General features: G+C 37.5%; 1 long non-coding RNA gene across 1 annotated transcript; it reads left to right on the forward strand.

The window, feature by feature from the left end:
• The first annotated feature begins 2,200 nt into the window (after positions 1-2,200).
• On the forward strand, positions 2,201-4,524 carry LOC146935082 (uncharacterized). The gene is made up of 2 exons (XR_015033065.1): positions 2,201-2,557; positions 4,337-4,524. It is a non-coding gene; the product is annotated as an uncharacterized LOC146935082 (long non-coding RNA).
• Positions 4,525-22,025: the final 17,501 nt, after the last annotated feature.

Below are 22,025 nucleotides of genomic sequence, written 5' to 3' on the forward strand. Positions count from 1 at the left end.
GAAGATTCCACACACATTCTGCTATATAGTCTCAAAGTCATTCGTTGATGTGCACCTCTCCTCCCTGCCTTTGTGTCTATTGTAAAATACTTTTGTTGTATATTTAAAATGAAACTAAATGTTTTTCTGTGTCTAGAACAGCACCAACTTGCTGATTTGTTTTTTTGAACTGATATCATAACAGAAGGCCCTAGGGTTAGGGTTGTTCTTATAATTACAAACTTCTTTACGATGAATCACGAACAACTTTAGGATTAGGTGTGTTGCGGTGTCCGACATTGTGTTGGTGTCTGTCACTCGTCGGACCAACCGTTACCGATATTCCAAAAATTTGTTTTTTTTTTCTTCGACACTCCATGTATCGATATCCCAAAAATTAAATTTTTTAACTACATTTTAATCATTTTTGTTAGTAGATGCATAAAAAGAGGTCAAATACAATCCAATTTTGTTTTAGAACTTTGTAAAGAAAGAAATTGTTCAATTTAGATGCACATCTATATATTTTGATTCTTGATTTAGATCTTTTATGAATAATACAAATATTTGATTTAATTATAATAAATTTAGTTACGTACGTATGCTTTCAAGTACAGTGTCTTTGCCTTTGGGCACTGAGTCAGAATATTCAGCAAGCAGCTCTGGATTTCGATTACATTTGCTAATGCACTTCAATGTATAAGATTTAAGTGACTAAGGTATTGAAGTTTGTGCAATTGTTGCAGCCATGTCCTCTTATACTAAAATAAGATGCATTACCATACTAATATCGTTCGATTAGGGTTTTTTTGTTTTTGTTTTTATTCTTTATTCATGAATCAACTCAAAAAGCTCTAAGATAAGCCTCGAGGTTGAGGTTCCCAATTTTGCAAATCTAGGATTAATATGCTTGACATTGTTGGCAAAGTTCACTTAAGGTACAACTCGCAAATATATAACAAAATATTGTCGTAGCCCACAAAAAACAAATTTTCAATATAAAACAAAACTTGGAATAAATTCAACAACCAAAATAAATCCAAAAGAATAAAATAAGCTTAAAAGAAAAAAGAAAAACGAGTTAAACTGGTTGGCCTGCCCCGCCTCGTGTCCGTCCTGTTTTTTCAACGAGTTTAGTGATGCAAACCAACTATTGAAAGCGAGTTCAAAACTTCGACTCAGTCCATCAAAAAAGTGGACTAAACGGGCCGGCCCGGCAAGTTGGTTCCGTTTTTCCACCCCCGGGATTTTGAGTAAGTCTATAGACTTACTCTTGGAGTCAATATTTCCCCCATCTTTTTATAATATTCTACACATTTCCGCACATTTCATTAAAAAAATACAAAGGCTATACATGAGTTGACTTAAAAAAGGGATCAAAAATGGTGATTGAAAATTCTATATCGACTAAAAAGAAAAAAAAATTAGAGAGACTAAAACGAAAAGTTGATATATTTGTAGGGACCAAAAGCATATTTAACTCGATATTTTTACCAAATTGAAAAATATCAAATTGGAAGTAACATATGCACTCGTAATTAGCTTATATAATTAAAAAAATAATAATTCATAACACATTACAAATTAAAAGTGTCAATTTCTAGAACTTTATTATGGAACCGAGGGATGTATAAAGAAAGAGAGCAAATTATACTATATATCTATCCTTGATAGATGCTTAAATTACACTCTTGATCTCTAAGAGATTTTTGAATTACACTTTTCTCTCTTAAGTTAAAATATACACCTTCCTTCTCTCTTATGCAAAACATATAAGAAAAAAATTTAACGTTATTCATAAGTTTTCCTCTCTTATGTAAAATCCATATTTTTTCCTCCCTTAATCAATTTTTTTTTTAATTTCTAATAAGAGGGGAGAAGAGTGTAGTTCAAGATTCTATTAAATGATGAGAGTGTAATTTATTAAAAAAATAAAAGTAAAAAAACCAACTTAAGTTGTAATATCCCGCCTGACAGTATCGGTATATTAACCGTTGATCGTGTCAGATGAATTTTATTCATGGAAAGTAAGTGTGATGGAAATATTTATTACGAGACGTCAGCTTAATACGAGATAAGTATCAGAGACGGATGTAACACGTTTAAGGCAAGGGCATTTTGGTAATTGCTCGATTAAGAGATATTTATATGGAAATGGCCAAAGAATATCTCATTTCCAATCTTCTCTCTCTCTAGGTTTTTTGGGCAAGAGCTCTCTCTTCCTTCCCTCTTCTCATGCGCCACCCTCTCTTCTTTTTTCTTCCATAATTTCTTCCTTTTACTCATGTCAAGCTTGTGGGTTATGTTCCTATATGATCTTCCAAGTTGTGGGGGTTTGGTTTGGGTTGTTCCACTCTTTCTCCTTAAGATAAGTTCATGAAGAAATGGGGTTTGTTGATGTCAAGAGAAGATGATGCAAGCTAAGGTTTATTCATGGTTAAGAAACAAAGAAGAAGATGATTTGAAGATGGATTGTGGAGTTAAGGCCATAGTTGTTGGTGAGTCAAAAGTTAGGGTTTTGAGACATGGAGTAAAGAAGATGCTTGAAGCTTTGGAATCAAGTTCACAACATGACTAGGTGAGTTCTATAGATAGAGTAACCTACCTTTGGGTTGGATATTCATGTTTTGTGCTAGTTTAGCTTCTATGACATTTTATTGAACCTAAAGCCATGCCTTGTGTTACATGATAAATTGCCATGGAACTTGATCTTATATATGTTTTCGTAAGCTATTTTGAGTACATAAACTTGTTAACAATGTTTGGAATGAATTGGTACATTTAGGAGATCAAAAATTGGAGTTTTGGGTCGAAAATGCCACGAACCCGCAGCCGAAACACGCAGGTTCGCAGCGCTGCGCCTGAACAAGGGCGCTAGGCGCCCAAAGTCAGAGAGGCCAGCGCTAGGCGCCCACTCTCTGGCGCCAGGCGCCCCTGACAGGGCAACTTTTGTGTTGTTTTGTGCTCGAGTGCTTGGGGCCAGTCGTGTGGGGGTCCGATGCGATCGTGTTGACGTATATTTTTACTGTTTTCACTTATTTTACAACTGGAACCATCTTGACTTGGTTAAAACTTTGAATTTCTAAATGGTTTGTTACTTGGGTTATGGCATTTTGGGTCCTCGGAATTAATAGAAAAATGTACCAATCATCCATAGAACTCGAACCGATAATCATGGCAATTTAACATGGGTCACAAAGATGACTTAAGAGAGTTTAAGCATGATGGGGTAGTAATGAACTAAGAAAGGGAATGTATGTAGAGCCTCGGCTTAGCTAGTCGAGAACTAGTATGTTTAGCAAGAATCCCTAGAGTGATAAGACGCGAAGTGTAATCTCTTCGCACAAGAGCTACTATGATTTAGCAAGTACGTAAGTCGTGGTTTGACTAGTTAGTCTCTCCACCATGATTAGGTATGAATATGAACAAGTAAGAGTTTACCACTAATCGGTTCGATTAAGGTTCCGAGGTAAGCACTCAAGTATGTATATGTTTAACTTATGCACGACAAGACTATGACTAATAAGTGTAGGTGACATGTCTCTTGATATCCACATCAGGGGGATACAAGGGGTTCTCACTATGAGAACGATTCAAGCCGTAAGGGACCCGCATGTCACTGAGTAACAAGACGTAGGTGTTCGTGTCTCTTGTTATCCACGCCAGGGGGATACGGGAGGTTCTCGACCTAAGGGGAACGGTTTAAGCCGCAAGGGACCCGCACGACACCGAGGGAGTCCGATGTACGTACATCGGTCATGTATGGGATTGATTTCGGGGTTACTCCACCCGGGACTATCCGTAAAATGAACCAAGATAATAATGTTTGTTCAACGCTAACATAAATGAACTTAGTTACGTTTATGTATGTTATGATTATGGTTCCATGCACGATTATGATTATGAACACGTAGGAACTCATGTACGATTATGTACGAGAATAAGAGCATTAGATGCTTTAAGACAGGTACAGGACATGGATTAGAACAAGAAATGAACATGTTACCGATGACGATCTTAGGATTCCCCTAATCGTCCGGTTTAGAATCGTGTCATGATCATGTTATGCTTAGGCCTCGATACTTAGCGTGTATTCTTGGCAATGCGGTTCTAGGTTCCCTCTCGACCGCCATGACACGTAGAGGAAGTGAAGCCTATAACAAGTGAGATAAGACTATGACGGCTCTAGTATGCACTACCGTCTAAGTATGCAAGTCCCCACACACGTATAATCAACCGTCAGGTTGTAATGTAGACACGTGGTGACCGTAGGTTTCCCCCTGAGGTTGCCTATAGCCTAGGATTTAGGGGAACTCACTGAGACATTATGTCTCATCCCAATCCTTATTTGTTTCAGATAAGCAGGATGTTTATGCATGTTCGGTGGCGGATGGATATTACTTCAAGGGTTCGTTCGTGAAGCTGCAGGATGTTATGGACTTCAAGGATGTATTTTTATGTATGGATGAGTTGTATTGTATTATTATTTATACGAACGGAACTTGATGTAAATATTATTCATTCGAAGATTTTAATGGTTGTATATTTTAATGTATCCAGTACTAATATTAACGCACGTGCCAGACTTTCTAGATACGTCTGGTATGGGTGTTACAATTGGTATCAGAGCAGGTCGATTCAGACCGTGCCTTGGGTCATTAAATTACAACTAAGGTAGTGGGACCATTGGGTTCCAGGTAGATGTTCTAATTGTTGATGTTAGTTGAGCCTGATCAACTCAATTTAACATTCAGTGATTAGAATGGATGCCTGAGAGCTGAATAGGACCCAGGAGGAATGAAGTATATGATGAAGTAGTTTGATCGTGCCAAAAGGTGGCCGGTGAACTAATCAAGTAGAAGTGTGAATCCTCTGGGAATGTAAGGCATGTTAAGAAGAAACGTTCCGACAATGTCGGGTAAGATGATAACGATACTCCATGTACCCGTAAGTGAAGAAGTTGGATATATGTATCTAACCATGACCGAAAGTTTCGGTAAGAGTTGTTGTTGGAACGGGTTTAAGATATTCTAGAATGTCCGAACAAGGCTACAAGGTAGTAAGAGGTCGGTGTATGTTGACGGAGTCAGCAGGCTCTCAGGAATAGCATTATATGAATGAAGTTAACTATATGTATGTTTGGAAGTTGCATGAGTTGCAACGTAATGAAGTAAGCCATTCTTAGCAGATGAAGTTAAGGATTAGGTGGAAATTTTACGTTAAGAGACGTGATGACAAGATATCAGTTTCTAATGTGCCTTGAATGGAACCGAATGATGTTAATGCTTGCCATGCAAATGTTATAGAATTGTTTTAATATGTTTGGAAGGAATGATATGCATTGGGATACTTGAAGAAATAAGATTTTTATGTGAAATACGATTTTTCTTTTTGGAAAACTGAGTTGAAGAAAATATGCCAATAGCGAAAATTTCGCTAATAGCGAACCTGGATCGAATTTTTCAGTTTTTTTGAGAGCTGTTATTTCATCTCTAGGGTCAGTAGTAGCTATTGGGGGTTGTTTTCACAATCTTTTATATAACCAACACTCTCTATAACATCAAGTATCGAATGCACATCATATCTTAAGATTTCTGAGGAAGAAAATGCATGGACAAGTATTAACGGAAATCAATCCGGTTTAAGGTAGCTTTGGAGGTTAATGTGTCAAGAGCCAAGATCAATAGTACAAAGTTCCTGCATATGACTGGATAAAGTGAATGCGTATGCATGAGGTATGAAGCAAGAAATTTAATTGGTGCAAAGTTATAAGACATCACAAAGTTTTCGGATTATGTGGAATTATGGCGTATCTCTCGAACTTATGTTTTGCTTAACGAACATGCTAGGGCTCGATATGATGTTGGATCATTAAGTTTAAATAATTTTAGAAAGATTTACGCGTATGGGTGATTGAAGTTGACTTTTGAAAAATTCACGAGATTTTCTAGGAACCGGTTTGCTACGACACTCGTAGAGCGAGCTAGACTCATTAGAATCTAGAATTGATGACACGTATATGTTATCAACTCGTTCTATGATTTTGTATTAACGGCCGGGGCCTAAATTCAATATATTTATAAAGTAGAAAATTTTCGACGTCAATGACCTATGCGCTAGTTTACATAGTTACTTTAAAAGAAAAATCAACGAGCAAGCATTGGTATGATTAAGCAAAATGTAGTATGCGAAGATACGAAGGTACCAGGCTAGAGGTTTAAGGAAGATATGTTCAAGTGTTAGAGGAGTTGATAAAGGAATTCGAGTTTCCTCAGAAACAAGTTCAAGTGTGATATGTATGGTAAATGCAACCAGCAAGAATGTAAGGTTTACCCCCAAGTCAAGTATTATGAGCATAAGATAAAATATCATGAGTTTTGAATTTACAAGTCAAGAGTAAGGTTGTGATAGTGTTTGCAACATAGAATACTCTGAGAATAGTTCAAGAAGTAAGTATCCAAGTGATAAGCATGAATTGAAGTCTCAATTGCTCTAACGGGTTATAGTGTTCGTGTAAACCAACCGGAGGGAATCAGAGTAGCGCCATGGAAGTAATTGTTAAACACGAAACATGGTAAATTTAGTATGTATGAATCTTCGTGAAGAATGTTCGGTTGGTAAGGCAAGTTTAGCAGAAGCATCATAAGACAAGTGAGGAGTTCTTGGTGTGATAAGTAAGAATGGATGTTTATATAAATATCATTGGCTAAGGTAAAAGTTTTAAGTATGTGTCGTCATCTAGGTAAGATGAAAAGGACAAGAATTGTCGTATGATAATTGGTCAAGATGCATGGATGATGATAATAGAAAACATGTAAGGATCAGAAGGTTACGTTCCGTGACATAGGTAAAGAATCAAAGCATCAAGAGCGATAACCGAATGAGATAATGCGGAGAATCAAGTTTAGTGTTTCGAAGAAGAGAAATAAGTTTATGTTAAGAGGTCCAAGGATTTCTTATGGATACAAAAGCGGTATGGCAAGTATGTATATCAGTTGAATAAGAAAAGAATTTATCTTCGAAGTTAAGTATGCTATCATGAAAGAAGGTGCAACTCTCGAGTTGATGCAAAGAGAATCATACTCTCGTACGCAATACTTGTTGAGTGAAAACGATACTTGTTAAGACATGTTAAGTTATGATTTTAAGACTTTTAAAAGTTAAGATTGGTATTATGGAACTTGGGAACGATGTTTTTATTTAAACTTATGGAATTATACATTTTTGAAACTGATGAGGTCCGTTGTAAGTGGACTCACTTACAACGTACAAACTTCAGGACCAACTTGTCGGGGACAAGTTTTGGGCGAGTTGTTAAATCTTTTCCAAAAAAAAAAAAATATCGAAACTCGTCCGGTGGTTTGTGGCACCTTTATACAATCAGTTTTAGAAATGATAAAATCGTTTTAGTCATGTATAAATTCGTTCCAAGAACCCGAATACCAAAAATTTAAGAAAGATTTCTTTAAAGAAGATTTTAGAACACGTATCGTTATCATTTAACAAGAGGCGGCACTTGAAAGTATGTACAGGTTATGGAAACGACAAGGTTCGTATGAAGCCAATGTCAGGTAGGATACACGGAAATGTTACAAGAATGTTGACGTAAGTGCAAGTAGAATTTCTAGCAAGTTTCAAGAGCATGTGAACCGCAACGTCGGCTGTTAGATTGTCAGATGACGTGGCTAATCGATATCACTTTTTCATGCCAAGCAATATGAGTTACCTCTTAGTACGGGTGATAAGATGCAATAAGATTGCAATGAGATCGAAGATTTCCTAAGACTCAGAAAGGGATAGGTGAATCGTGGAATCGTCTTGTGAGTAATGTACGTAAGAGGCATAAGTCGCAAAGTGCGGCAAGAAAGATTATGAATGTATGAAAGATGTTTTAATGTTGCAAGTAAGCACTGCAGGGCAAACCTGGTTTCCGGTAGGATTCCAGTTAAAAGGCAAATCCTGAGTGTTCATGTTTATGATAAGATACCTTTATGAACGATTTATGTTAAGCGGGTAAGATACGAGACCGAGACAATAAATTTATGTGTAGCAAGGTAAGTTCTGAATCATGATATACTAAGATAACTCTACATAAGAATGGTATTAAGATCAAGGAGGTTACGCTCAGTTATATGCGGGTTAAGAAATGAGATGAGGACATGATACGACGAAACCTTTGGATATGTATGAATGGAAAATGTTTGGTTCAGACCATAGATGGCAAGTTCTATCATAGGGATTGGTAGTCAATATCTAAATTTCGAGGACGAAATTTTTTTTAAGGGGGGTAGAGTGTAATATCCCGCCTGACAGTATCGGTATATTAACCGTTGATCGTGTCAGATGAATTTTATTCATGGAAAGTAAGTGTGATGGAAATATTTATTACGAGACGTCAGCTTAATACGAGATAAGTATCAGAGACGGATGTAACACGTTTAAGGCAAGGGCATTTTGGTAATTGCTCGATTAAGAGATATTTATATGGAAATGGCCAAAGAATATCTCATTTCCAATCTTCTCTCTCTCTAGGTTTTTTGGGCAAGAGCTTTCTCTTCCTTCCCTCTTCTCATGCGCCACCCTCTCTTCTTTTTTCTTCCATAATTTCTTCCTTTTACTCATGTCAAGCTTGTGGGTTATGTTCCTATATGATCTTCCAAGTTGTGGGGGTTTGGTTTGGGTTGTTCCACTCTTTCTCCTTAAGATAAGTTCATGAAGAAATGGGGTTTGTTGATGTCAAGAGAAGATGATGCAAGCTAAGGTTTATTCATGGTTAAGAAACAAAGAAGAAGATGATTTGAAGATGGATTGTGGAGTTAAGGCCATAGTTGTTGGTGAGTCAAAAGTTAGGGTTTTGAGACATGGAGTAAAGAAGATGCTTGAAGCTTTGGAATCAAGTTCACAACATGACTAGGTGAGTTCTATAGATAGAGTAACCTACCTTTGGGTTGGATATTCATGTTTTGTGCTAGTTTAGCTTCTATGACATTTTATTGAACCTAAAGCCATGCCTTGTGTTACATGATAAATTGCCATGGAACTTGATCTTATATATGTTTTCGTAAGCTATTTTGAGTACATAAACTTGTTAACAATGTTTGGAATGAATTGGTACATTTAGGAGATCAAAAATTGGAGTTTTGGGTCGAAAATGCCACGAACCCGCAGCCGAAACACGCAGGTTCGCAGCGCTGCGCCTGAACAAGGGCGCTAGGCGCCCAAAGTCAGAGAGGCCAGCGCTAGGCGCCCACTCTCTGGCGCCAGGCGCCCCTGACAGGGCAACTTTTGTGTTGTTTTGTGCTCGGGTGCTTGGGGCCAGTCGTGTGGGGGTCCGATGCGATCGTGTTGACGTATATTTTTACTGTTTTCACTTATTTTACAACTGGAACCATCTTGACTTGGTTAAAACTTTGAATTTCTAAATGGTTTGTTACTTGGGTTATGGCATTTTGGGTCCTCGGAATTAATAGAAAAATGTACCAATCATCCATAGAACTCGAACCGATAATCATGGCAATTTAACATGGGTCACAAAGATGACTTAAGAGAGTTTAAGCATGATGGGGTAGTAATGAACTAAGAAAGGGAATGTATGTAGAGCCTCGGCTTAGCTAGTCGAGAACTAGTATGTTTAGCAAGAATCCCTAGAGTGATAAGACGCGAAGTGTAATCTCTTCGCACAAGAGCTACTATGATTTAGCAAGTACGTAAGTCGTGGTTTGACTAGTTAGTCTCTCCACCATGATTAGGTATGAATATGAACAAGTAAGAGTTTACCACTAATCGGTTTGATTAAGGTTCCGAGGTAAGCACTCAAGTATGTATATGTTTAACTTATGCACGACAAGACTATGACTAATAAGTGTAGGTGACATGTCTCTTGATATCCACATCAGGGGGATACAAGGGGTTCTCACTATGAGAACGATTCAAGCCGTAAGGGACCCGCATGTCACTGAGTAACAAGACGTAGGTGTTCGTGTCTCTTGTTATCCACGCCAGGGGGATACGGGAGGTTCTCGACCTAAGGGGAACGGTTTAAGCCGCAAGGGACCCGCACGACACCGAGGGAGTCCGATGTACGTACATCGGTCATGTATGGGATTGATTTCGGGGTTACTCCACCCGGGACTATCCGTAAAATGAACCAAGATAATAATGTTTGTTCAACGCTAACATAAATGAACTTAGTTACGTTTATGTATGTTATGATTATGGTTCCATGCACGATTATGATTATGAACACGTAGGAACTCATGTACGATTATGTACGAGAATAAGAGCATTAGATGCTTTAAGACAGGTACAGGACATGGATTAGAACAAGAAATGAACATGTTACCGATGACGATCTTAGGATTCCCCTAATCGTCCGGTTTAGAATCGTGTCATGATCATGTTATGCTTAGGCCTCGATACTTAGCGTGTATTCTTGGCAATGCGGTTCTAGGTTCCCTCTCGACCGCCATGACACGTAGAGGAAGTGAAGCCTATAACAAGTGAGATAAGACTATGACGGCTCTAGTATGCACTACCGTCTAAGTATGCAAGTCCCCACACACGTATAATCAACCGTCAGGTTGTAATGTAGACACGTGGTGACCGTAGGTTTCCCCCTGAGGTTGCCTATAGCCTAGGATTTAGGGGAACTCACTGAGACATTATGTCTCATCCCAATCCTTATTTGTTTCAGATAAGCAGGATGTTTATGCATGTTCGGTGGCGGATGGATATTACTTCAAGGGTTCGTTCGTGAAGCTGCAGGATGTTATGGACTTCAAGGATGTATTTTTATGTATGGATGAGTTGTATTGTATTATTATTTATACGAACGGAACTTGATGTAAATATTATTCATTCTAAGATTTTAATGGTTGTATATTTTAATGTATCCAGTACTAATATTAACGCACGTGCCAGACTTTCTAGATACGTCTGGTATGGGTGTTACATAAGTTGTCCAAGTAAGTGATGTTGGTTTAGTACCTCGAAGTGTGGTAATTTTAATGTCTCAAATTTGATTTCGTGCAGTGTTAACTTTCTGTGGGTTAGTTCCATAAAGATGGAGCAAGGCTTCGGCTATGATTATGTTAGTGGTAGTTATAAGGCAGTGGTAGTTAATTTGGTTGACAAAACTTAAGTGAAGGTTTATAATTTTGGTACCAATTTATGAAAAAGCATTCGGGAGTTCCCTTTTGGTGTGGTGTCCCTGTTGAATCTTTAGGAAAATTTGTGAGTGGCACAATTAATTGGTTAATTTCTAAATACAGGAATAGAAAAAGTCCATGTTTTATTGTTTTTTTATTTTATATGGGGAATGAGTCTTATCATGCAATATTGCTGCTCGATTATGGAGAGGTAGATGTGAATTACTTAACTTTAGGTGTGTTGAGGGATTGCTTGTGCATGATTTCTGGTCATGATGTTTGGGTTATGAAGGAATATGGAAACAAAGAGTCATGGACTAAGTTGTTTACAGTGCCATACAAGTGTGATGCTTTTATCAATGCAATATATTTTTTTGAGGATGATCAAGTGTTGATTGAATATACAGAAGAGATTTATTGGTGGAAAAAGAAGTTTATTGTTTATGATCCTAGGAAAGATACTAATCAATTTACTGAGTTTGAAAAAAAGGGTTTTTATGACCAAGAAATTTGTGTTGAGAGTTTGATTTCACATTGGTCTTAAATCGAGGATTTAGATGCGGTGCTATGTAACTTGAACATGAGATTCAATTGCAATCTATGTATTTTTTTGACAAAATTGCAATCTTTGTTAATTTTTGTTGATGTTATTTATTTTGTGCTTGTACTGATTATTGGTTACATAATGGATCTCTACTTAATGGTCAATTGAACTGAAACTTGTGAAATTCTTGTTGTTTACATTTACTTGTATGTTAAATGTTTTTGCCTTTTCATTGTTTTTGTTTCTTTTTTAGATGATTTGTGTTTTGTTTTTAAGATCAGAATTAGGATTTAGATGCTATACGAAGACATTAGTATCTTTGTTGAAGTAAGAATACAATTTGCATAAGAGTAATGCTAGCAACAATCTCTTTTAAACACTCTCTCTAATACACGCTTAAAATCTTTCACAATATTGTATGAAGTAAGAAATCAAATTTAATCGTCCTCGTGGTTCCTTACAAAGTTTATGAAGGTGAGAAAAAACACAAGAAGGGGGGTTGAATTGTGTTTCGAAAAATTCTTCGTTTCTCCTAACACTGAACACCCTGATCAGAAGCTAAGCGAAACAGCTTCTGAAGTGATAATCAGAATCTACACGCAGCGGAATAAAACAGAGAGAGAGAAGAAGAACGACACAAAACAATTATACTGGTTCCTTCCACAATCCGGAAGTAGTCCAGTCCCCCTTGCACTTCCAAGGAGATTTCACTAAGAGTAATATCTGATTACAATTGCTCAAGCACACCTGCAAGAGACTTCCTTTGCTCAAGCACACTTTGCAAGAGTCTTCCTATGCTCAAGAACACAATCAAGAGACTTCCCTGCTCAAGCACAACTGCAAGAGACTTCTAACTAAACAAAATTACACAGAAAATTGTTTAAGGTTGAACACTTGATATACAATCAGAAGTGCTCACAATACAAATCAGATACAGACTCAATAACTTAAGAATTTCTAAGATGAAACTTTGAGACACAGAAATTCTAAGTGAATGTAGAATAATTTCAGCAGAGGTTTGACACTTGTAATAATGTTGTGAGTCTTTCGTTCAGCATTACCAAAACTCTAAGTCTCCACTCCTTTATATAGAGGTGTGAAAGAGATGTTGTGAAATTGCCAGCACATCAAAGAGTCGTTGTTGAAGCTTGATCTTTCACCAATGATCTTTTGCCTGATTTGGTTGTTGTCCTATGAAGAACCAATTTGAAATCCATTCCTTATCCAAAGGAACATCTATGCAGGCGAAGCCATATTCTGGAACTGTTTTCTTGTCTTGTAGTGTGGACATAAAACAGAGTAGTGGAGAAGGTGGTTGTACAATTCGTACACAGTACAATGTCAACGCTTTCATCCAAAATTGCAAGCACATGCCTTCAAACACCTTTGAAATGACCGTTGCAAAATTTTACTAATCTTTTGTTGTCCTTTGTTGAATTTCGATCCATGACACAGCTCTTGAATCCTTAAATTTCTCAAATTCAGTTGATCTTCAGCTTCTGGTGAAATGACTTATGATGAGGCAGCTTCTGATGATGCAGTTTCTGATGATACAGCTTCTGATAACGCAGCTTCTGATGATGTGGCTTCTGGACCTCTTGTCTTCAGGAGCACTATTCTTCAGAAGCACTTTACTTACTTCAGGAGCGGCTTTACTTCAGGAGCGCTTTTTCTCTTCAGGAGCGAGTTGCCTTCAGGAGCTCTAAGCTTCAATTTTGTTGATTCTTTTTGCTCTTTATTTGCTCATTCAGAACCAATAAATGATGTAACCTTTTTAATTATGGTCCTGTACACTTGAACAAATATTAGCTAGTCCAATTTACAATTTTTAATACCTTGTTATCTTCAAAACTCTTTAAGGTTCATTGTTAAACACATTTTGTTCCAACAATCTCCCCCTTTTTGATGATGACAAACAATAGTATTTAAAATTGATCAATTGTTGTTAATCTAATTAACAAGTTGACTTTTGGGGTTCTGAGGTTTGTAAGCTCAGAATCTGAGGTTTGTAAGCTCAAACTCCCCCTGAGTCTGATAGTCTTTAAGGTGAGGTTTGTAAGCTCCCCCTAAGTTCTATCCAGGTTAATTAAATTCATTTAGCGCACAAAAATAATATCAGAGCTTAAAAAATTGAAAGAATTAACTTATAGAAGAGAAGAATGGTTCAATTAATTTATTTGAAATTTGATATTCCTTTTTTTGTTCATAGCTTATACCTTTAAGGTAAAAATGATAGAAGTTTTTCAAAATAATTTTCAAATATCATTAATGGGGCTCAGAGCCTCTAAATACTATCACATATACTCCCCCTTTTCTCATTATCAAAAATAACAAATAAACATAAGGACAAAAACAAGAAGGGAGTATAAATATGATCAGAACCTATAGTCTTATCAATAATATAATCAAAAAAAAAAATAAATCAGTAAATCAGAGCAATGAATGTAAACAAAAATATTCAGTCATTGTTAGTCAGAACCATTAAGTATCCAGAAGCAGTAAGAAACATAAAGACAAGAGGTATTTAGAAGCAGGAAATAGAAAAGGATTAAAACAAACAGCAAACAAAAAATAAACACTAAGGTGTGCAACTAAGGTTTGGTTTGCAATTGTTTCATCATCTTCTCCATTTCTTCAGCTTGCTTCTTCAACTGTTCTTCAAGAAGTTGTTGCTTCTGGAGAAGAGCCAATTCCCTTGCCTTAGCTTCTTGCTGTTGCTGTGCCATCTGCTGCCTCAGAAGCTTGAACATTCTAGCTTCTCTTGTCATATAGTCAGCTTCTGAGTAGAATGGCTTGTTTGACAGAAGCAGTCTAGGACTTCTAACTCTAAGTCTTTGCTTCAGATTTTCCATTAATCTTCTGACAGAAGCTCCCTTGATTCTGATGCATTTGGCCTTTACAGCTTCTATTAACTCGGTAGCTCTCTTCTGAAGTGATGCCCATGCTTCTTCATATGCATTGGTGAGATCAATTGTCCTTCTTTGATCCACCAGATCATGCATTTCAAAGAGGATCTTGAGTAGCTCTACATCAATATATTCAGATTCCAGGATGTCTAGGGGTGGTTGTTCAAGAGTTTCAAGGTCAGAATCACTAGGAATAAGGTCTTGAACATGGTTGGATTCTGGAATGGTGATTTGTTAAGATGAAGTTGAGAATGATGGTTGGTCAGAAGCAATTTGTGAGGTTGAGGTTGAGGCTTGGAGATTGACTTGAGGATTGTCAATATCCATGGGAATGTGTTGGGGAGAGGATTCATCTGGTTGTGGTTCAAGTTGTGGGTTAGATTGAGGTTCAGTTTCAACTATGGGTGATGGGGGTTGTGGTGAAGATTGTTGAGTTAGAATGTTGGGTTGGGGTTCAGTTTCAACTAATGGTGATTGTGGTTGAGGAGGTGATGAGGGTTTGTGTGGTTCTGGTGTTTGATGTTGGGGGCTTTCTGAAACAATTTTCTCAGAAGCAACTGCTTCTGAGGTTGTCTCAGAGGCTTTCTCTGAGTTAGGTTCACCATTTTCTGGTATGATCATGTGGAGAGGTTGAACGTTGAGAGGTTGAGGGTGATGGCGAAGGATAGTGTCAATGACTCTGTCTCTCTTCTCAGCCATTTCTCCTAGCTTCTGATTGATTATATGACCAACTGGTTCATAAGAGCTTGACTGAGAGGGCTTTTTGTTAGTCTTGGTTGATGTTGAATGGCTTTTTATTGGTTTTCGAAGAAGGAGTCCTATGGGTATATCATCATCAGAATCTGATGATGATGAGGATGCGGAATCTGATGATATATTGACTACTTCTTCTGGTTCAGGATCAGAATCCTTCTGAGCAGACTCACTTGCCATCAGCATCAAGTGCTTAGCTTCTGAAACTACAGACTCTTTTAGCTCAGATGCAATTTCCAAGACTTTTTCAACTTCTGCCTTCTTCCTTTGTAAATCCTTCAAAGCCAAATCAGAAGCAGCTTCAGCTTTCTTGGTAACATGAGGGAAATCCTTGGTCCTCCTCAATGCTGGTTTCCTCTTCCTTTTTGGTATTGCAGGTTGATCAAGAACAACACCAACATCCAGGATCAACCTTGAATCCATTTCTTCAATAGCTTCTTCAATTGATAGTACTGAGGAACCACCAATCTTGAGCTTGTCAGAAGCAACTTTTGCCTTCTTAACAGACTTTTCAACCTCCAGATACTCTTCGGCAGTCATCTTCCTCTTTGATTTTCTACCTCTAGCTCGTGGTAGTGCACCACCATACATCTCCTCGGGTACATCTTCCAACCTGATTCTTTCATTGGTTGCCTCAAAGTGCTCCTTGATGTAGTACATCTGCACTTCAAGAGGATCCTTCTTGCAGATGGGTGGAAAGTCCTTTATAAGATCAGACTTAACAAGGGATTCACTCAAATCAGTTTGAAGCTTGGTGACAACAGTGATCAACTTCATATTCTTGAGGGTTTGAGCATTTATGAACTTCCCAGTCTTAGTATCAAGCAGCTCATCTGTGAAGGCTTCAACACTGCTTATTTTGTCCAAGACTCCTCCTTGATAGAATATTTCTGACAAGAGTCTTCCATAAGGTACCCAGGTTCTATTCTGCAGCTGACTCTGTTTCAGACACTCTATCAAGTACTTGAACATGTATTTTGGCACGTTCACTTTCTCCTTCTTAATGAAGTGCTGGAGAAAGACCTTCTATGCCAAATTGGGTTTCTCACTTCCACCACATGGAAGCAAGTCTTCATTCTGAATCTTCAGAAGCAGCTTCTTATCCATGCTTAGATCAGCATACTTTCCTGACTGCGTGGAGTTGTACAAAGCCAAGTTTACTTTCTCTTTCCAGATGCGTTCTTCAGCTGTGCTTGAGAGATCAATTCCAGAGTATTTTCCAGAAGCTTCTCTACGGAGTACATCTTCTATCTGCCATTCTGCAATTCTCACTGGAATACCACAGATATTTGACCTGATTTCAACACCAGTAAATGGCTCAAGTCCCATTTCTTCTCTGGTCTTCCCTTCCAGTTCTGGATAAATCAACACAATTTGACTTTCTTCAGCTATAGACGCAGCTTTGTCATAAACCTTAGCTCTCACCCAGAAGTGTCTAACCAATGCTTCGTATGTCGGTCCATTCAACATCTTGAAGTAATGCATAAGTTCTTGCACTTCGTAGTAGCTTCTGATCCAACACTCATGGAAAGCAAGTGATTCAAAATCCACCGGATTTTCTATTTGAACCTGTAGTTCCCATTCTTCCAGTTTCATACTTCTTCCTCTGTAGTCATATTCAGGAACCTTTCGTGCTGTAGATTCTGAAACTCTTGAACTTGATGATGCCATTTGATGATTGAAGAAGATTTGAAGAAGATGATGATTTTAGGGTTCTAGGGTTGAGAGAATTGCACTTACTTCGCAAGAGATTTGAAAGCAAAGTGTTTGTTTGTGAAGTGAGTAGTGTGTGAATTGACAAAGTGTTAAGAGTAAAAACGATTGCAATTCAAAAGATACAAATAAACATAACATTAATGACAAATTGGGGGCGAATGAAAAGTACTTTCAAAGCTATTAAATCATCATTGCCCTTTTTAGTTATACACCAATACAGACAGGCCACGTTAGACACGTTAAGAGTAACTACCAAGTTAGTGGGCCAGAAGTTACCATAAAAAGTAACTCCCAACGTTTCCACTAACTCTACTATTCAGAAGCATAAAATCCAGCTTCCGGACTTCAGATGCTGACGTCATCATCATAAGCGAGTTTTCCTCAGAACCTTAATAAAGAGCTTCTGATGGACTACTGCTTCTGAACTAACTTCAGAACCTAAAACCCTATTCAGGAGCAAGCAAACATTTAATCAGACACAAAGTGCATGTTCAAATTTTTCTTTATAAAATCAAACCTTTCAACAGTTAAAGGCTTAGTAAATATATCAGCCCATTGATTTTCAGTATCAATGATTTGTATATCTAAAATCCCTTTTTGAACATAGTCTCTGATAAAATGGTGTTTGATTTCAATATGCTTAGCTCTTGAATGCAAAATTGGATTTTTAGACAAACAAATAGCAGCAGTATTATCATAATAAATGGGAATACTGTTAGCAATTATCTAATAGTCTTCCAACTGATGTTTCATCCAAAGTAGTTGTGTACAACAACTTGCAGCTGAAATGTATTCTGCTTATGCTGTAGACATAGCAATAGTTGTTTGTCTTTTGCTAGCCCAGGATATAAGATTATCACCCAGAAATTGACAATTGCCACTGATTGACTTTCTTTCAATCCTATCACCAGCATAATCAGCATCATAGAATCTAATTAGCTTATAATCTAAGGATTTCCTATAAAGGAGTTCAAGATTAGTTGTTCCTTTCAAATACCTGAAGATTCTCTTGACAGCAGTCATATGAGATTCTCTAGGATCTGATTGGAATCTTGCACACAAGCATACGCTGAACAAAATATCTGGCATGGATGCAGTGAGGTATAACAAAGAACCAATCATACCTCTGTACAGCTTCTGATCTACTTTAGCTTCTTCATCTTCTTTGCTCAAGGTGCACGTAGGGTGCATTGGAGTGTTCATCACTTTACAATCTTCAAGCTTGAACTTCTTCAGAAGCTCCTTTGTATACTTTGATTGATGAACATAGACTCCATCTTTGCATTGGTTAATTTGAATGCCCAGGAAGAACTTCAGCTCTCCCATCATGCTCATTTCAAATTCATCCTGCATTAACATAGAGAATTCCTTGCAAAGAGATGCATTAGTAGAACCAAATATTATATCATCAACATATATTTGCACAACAAGAATATCTTTCCCAAGGGTCCTTCTGAAGAGTGTTGTATCAACCTGTTCTCTTTTAAAATCATTTTTGATTAAGAAATTACTTAGCCTATCATACCAAGCTCTGGGAGCTTGTTTCAAGCCATATAGTGATTTCTTCAGTTTAAAAACATGGTCAGGATATTTGATATATTCAAATCCAGGAGGTTGCTTAACATACACTTCTTCTTCAATGACACCATTAAGAAAAGCACTCTTGACATCCATCTGATATAATATTATGCCATGATTAACTGCATAAGACAGAAGTAACCTGATTGCTTCCAATCTTGCAACTAGAGCAAATGTTTCAGTGTAATCAATGGCTTCTTGTTGACTATACCCTTGTGCAACAAGTCTGGCTTTGTTTCTTGTTACTTCTCCTTGCTCATTCAACTTGTTTCTGAATACCTATTTTGTTCCAATAATGTTCTTGTGCTGAGGTTTGGGTACCAGATCCCACACATCATTTCTTTGAAATTGATTCAGCTCTTCTTGCATAGCTAAGATCCATCCATCATCTGAAAGTGCTTCATCAACTGTTGTAGGTTCAACCATTGAGATCAGTCCAATCATTGATTCTTCTTGTCTGAAGTATGATCTTGTTCTTCTTGGACTATCTTTGTTTCCAATAATTAATTCCTCAGGATGTGAAGACTTGTGCTTGAATGTGTTTCTGGGAGGATCTGCTTGATGTGAGCCATCTTGTGCTTCATCAGAAGCTGCTTCATCACGCGCTTCTGATGTGGGTTCAGCTTCTGGACTTTCTTCAGATTCAGCTATCTGATCAGGTTCTGGAGTAGCTTCAGGAACCTGTATCTCTGCAAAACTTTCACCTTGCTTTGAAGTTTTATCTTCAAGCTCTTTGTCATCAAATTTAACGTGCATAGATTCTTCAACACAGAGTGTCTCTGAATTATACACTCTGTATGCCTTTGACCTTTCAGAGTAACCTAGGAAGATTCCTCTTTGGGCCTTGGCATCAAATTTCTTTAGGTATAGCTTGTTATTCAGAATGTAACATGTACATCTAAATTGATGAAAGTAAGAGATATTGGGTTTCCTTCCTTTAAAGAGTTCATATGCTGTTTTCTCCAAAATAGGTCTAATATAGATCCTGTTCTGGACATAACATGTTGTATTCACTGCTTCTGCCCAAAAATGTTTCGGTAAATTGTTTTCATGGATCATGGTTCTCGCCATTTCTTGTAAAGTTCTATTCTTTCTCTCTACAACCCCATTTTGTTGTGGAGTACTAGGAGAAGAGAATTCATGGACAATTCCATGTTTTTCACAAAAATCTTCAAATGGCTCATTTTCAAATTCTCCACCATGATCACTTCTGACTTTCAAAATCTTTGACTCTTTTTCAGATTGAATTTGAGTGCAGAAACTACTGAATACATCACAAGCAACATCTTTACTCTTTATGAATTTCACCCAAGTCCATCTGCTATAATCATCAACAATGACTAATCCATATCTACTTCCATATAAGGATGCAGTACTAACTGCTCCAAATAAATCAATATGGAGTAGTTCTAAGGGTCTGGAGGTTGAAACAATGTCTTTGGTTTTGAAAGATGATTTCACAATTTTCCCTCTCTGACATGCACCACAGAGTGCATCTGAATGATAGTCAATGTCTGGTAGCCCTTTGACAAATTGTAACTTACTAAGTTTAGAGATTAATCTCCAGTTAGCATGTCCCAACCTTCTGTGCCACATCCATTTCTTATCATTCACTGATAAAAGGCAAATCACCTTCTGATCAGCCAGTTCAGAAAAATTGATTTTGTAGACATTATCAACTCTCTTTCCCTTGAACACAATGGATTTGTCTTCTTTGTTGATTACAGTACAGTTGGTTTTCTCAAAAAGCACATCATAACCATTATCACAAAATTGACTAATGCTCAAAAGGTTATGTTCAAGACCATCTACCAACCATACATTATTAATTGAGGTAGAGGAATTACCAATAGTTCCTGTACCTATGATCTTGCCAGTTTGGTTGCCTCCAAATTTCACACTTCCTCCTTCCTTCATTGTTAGGCTGAGGAAGCTGGACTTTTCTCCTATCATGTGTCTTGAGCAACCGCTGTCTAGGTACCATGATTTTTGCTTTGGTGTTGCTCTTAGACATACCTGCATCATTGACATTTTCAGATTTAGGTACTCATTGTCCTATGGGTCCTGAAAGGTTAGTACTTGAGGTTTTACTCTTCACTTCATGTACCTTGTGCTGTGAGTTGGATTGCTTCTGATTAACCATCACCTTAGGTTTTGGTACTTCAGAAGCAGTAACTGTCTTCTTCTGAAACTTAGACTTCAGAACCTCAGATTTTGGTTTCACCAGACTCTGAGGAACAGGTTCTGATCTTTTCAGGATCCTGATCTTTGAAGTCTTGGATTCAGATTTGATCATAGCCTTTGGCTTAGAGTTCATTGGATTTGAAGTAATCTTAGCCTTAGAGCCAGAAGCTTCAGGTTCTGATTGAACAATAGTTTCCAACTCAGCACCTTCAGGTACAAAGAAGGTTTTCAGACCTTCCTTGATGCATTCACAACAAGATTTAAGATTGGTTTTCTCAAGTTTAACTTCTGGAAAACCAATTCCTCTGCCATTGTTCTTGTAAATGCTATAAATCATAGAAGCCACTCTGCTTCTGTCAATGCCAGATATGATAAAATCTTCAAGAGCAATTTCATGGTTGCTTAAAGGTCTTTCATTACACTTTTCTTGTAGCTTCTGACATAAGAACCTGAGCTGATCTTCATAAGTTTTACACATGAAGTCAAAGCCCCTAAATCCTTGTTCAGAAGCTTTCAGATCCAATAGAGTTGATTTTTGATGTTTTACCAAATCAGCATATTTTTCTTTTAAATCCTTCAACTCATTGGTTCTTACTTCAAAATGTGTAAGAAGTTCTTTAAGTGACTCAACAAGTTCATCTCTGGGAATCTTAGAATATACCTTATTTTCATCTTCAGAATTTGATTCTGATCCAGCTTCTGAAGTTGCTGTGGCAACTAACCCAACTGCTACCTTTGCATCTTCATCAGCTTCCTCTTTATCAGATCCAGATTCACTTCCCAAATCATCCCAGTACTTCTTTGACTTCTTTGACTTGTCCTTTGACTTCTCCTTCTGAAGATCAGGGCATTCAGCAATAAAGTGTCCAGGCTTCTTACAGTTGAAGCATCCCTTCTGATCTTCTTTTCTTGAGCTTCTGGAGTTACTCCTTCTTGCTAGAAACTTTCTGTTCTTCTTGGCCAGATACTGAAGTCTGTTGGAGAGCATGGCCATTTCAGCAGCATCTGGTTCAGAATCTGAACTTGATTGTTCTTCCTCTTCAGATTCAACCACTTTGAGAGCTTTTGATGACTTGCCTTTGGATGGAAGAGCTATTGATTTACTCTTCTTAGTAGACTCGGGTTCATTAAGACTTAACTCATGAACTTTGAGAGAACTAACAAGATCTTCGGCACTTAAAGTGTTTAAATCTTTAGCTTCCTCAATGGCAGTCACCT

The sequence above is a fragment of the Medicago sativa genome, chromosome 3 (genome assembly GCF_051527215.1).
Source record: "Medicago sativa cultivar Bolivia chromosome 3, Bolivia_mono, whole genome shotgun sequence".
NCBI lineage: Eukaryota > Viridiplantae > Streptophyta > Magnoliopsida > Fabales > Fabaceae > Medicago > Medicago sativa.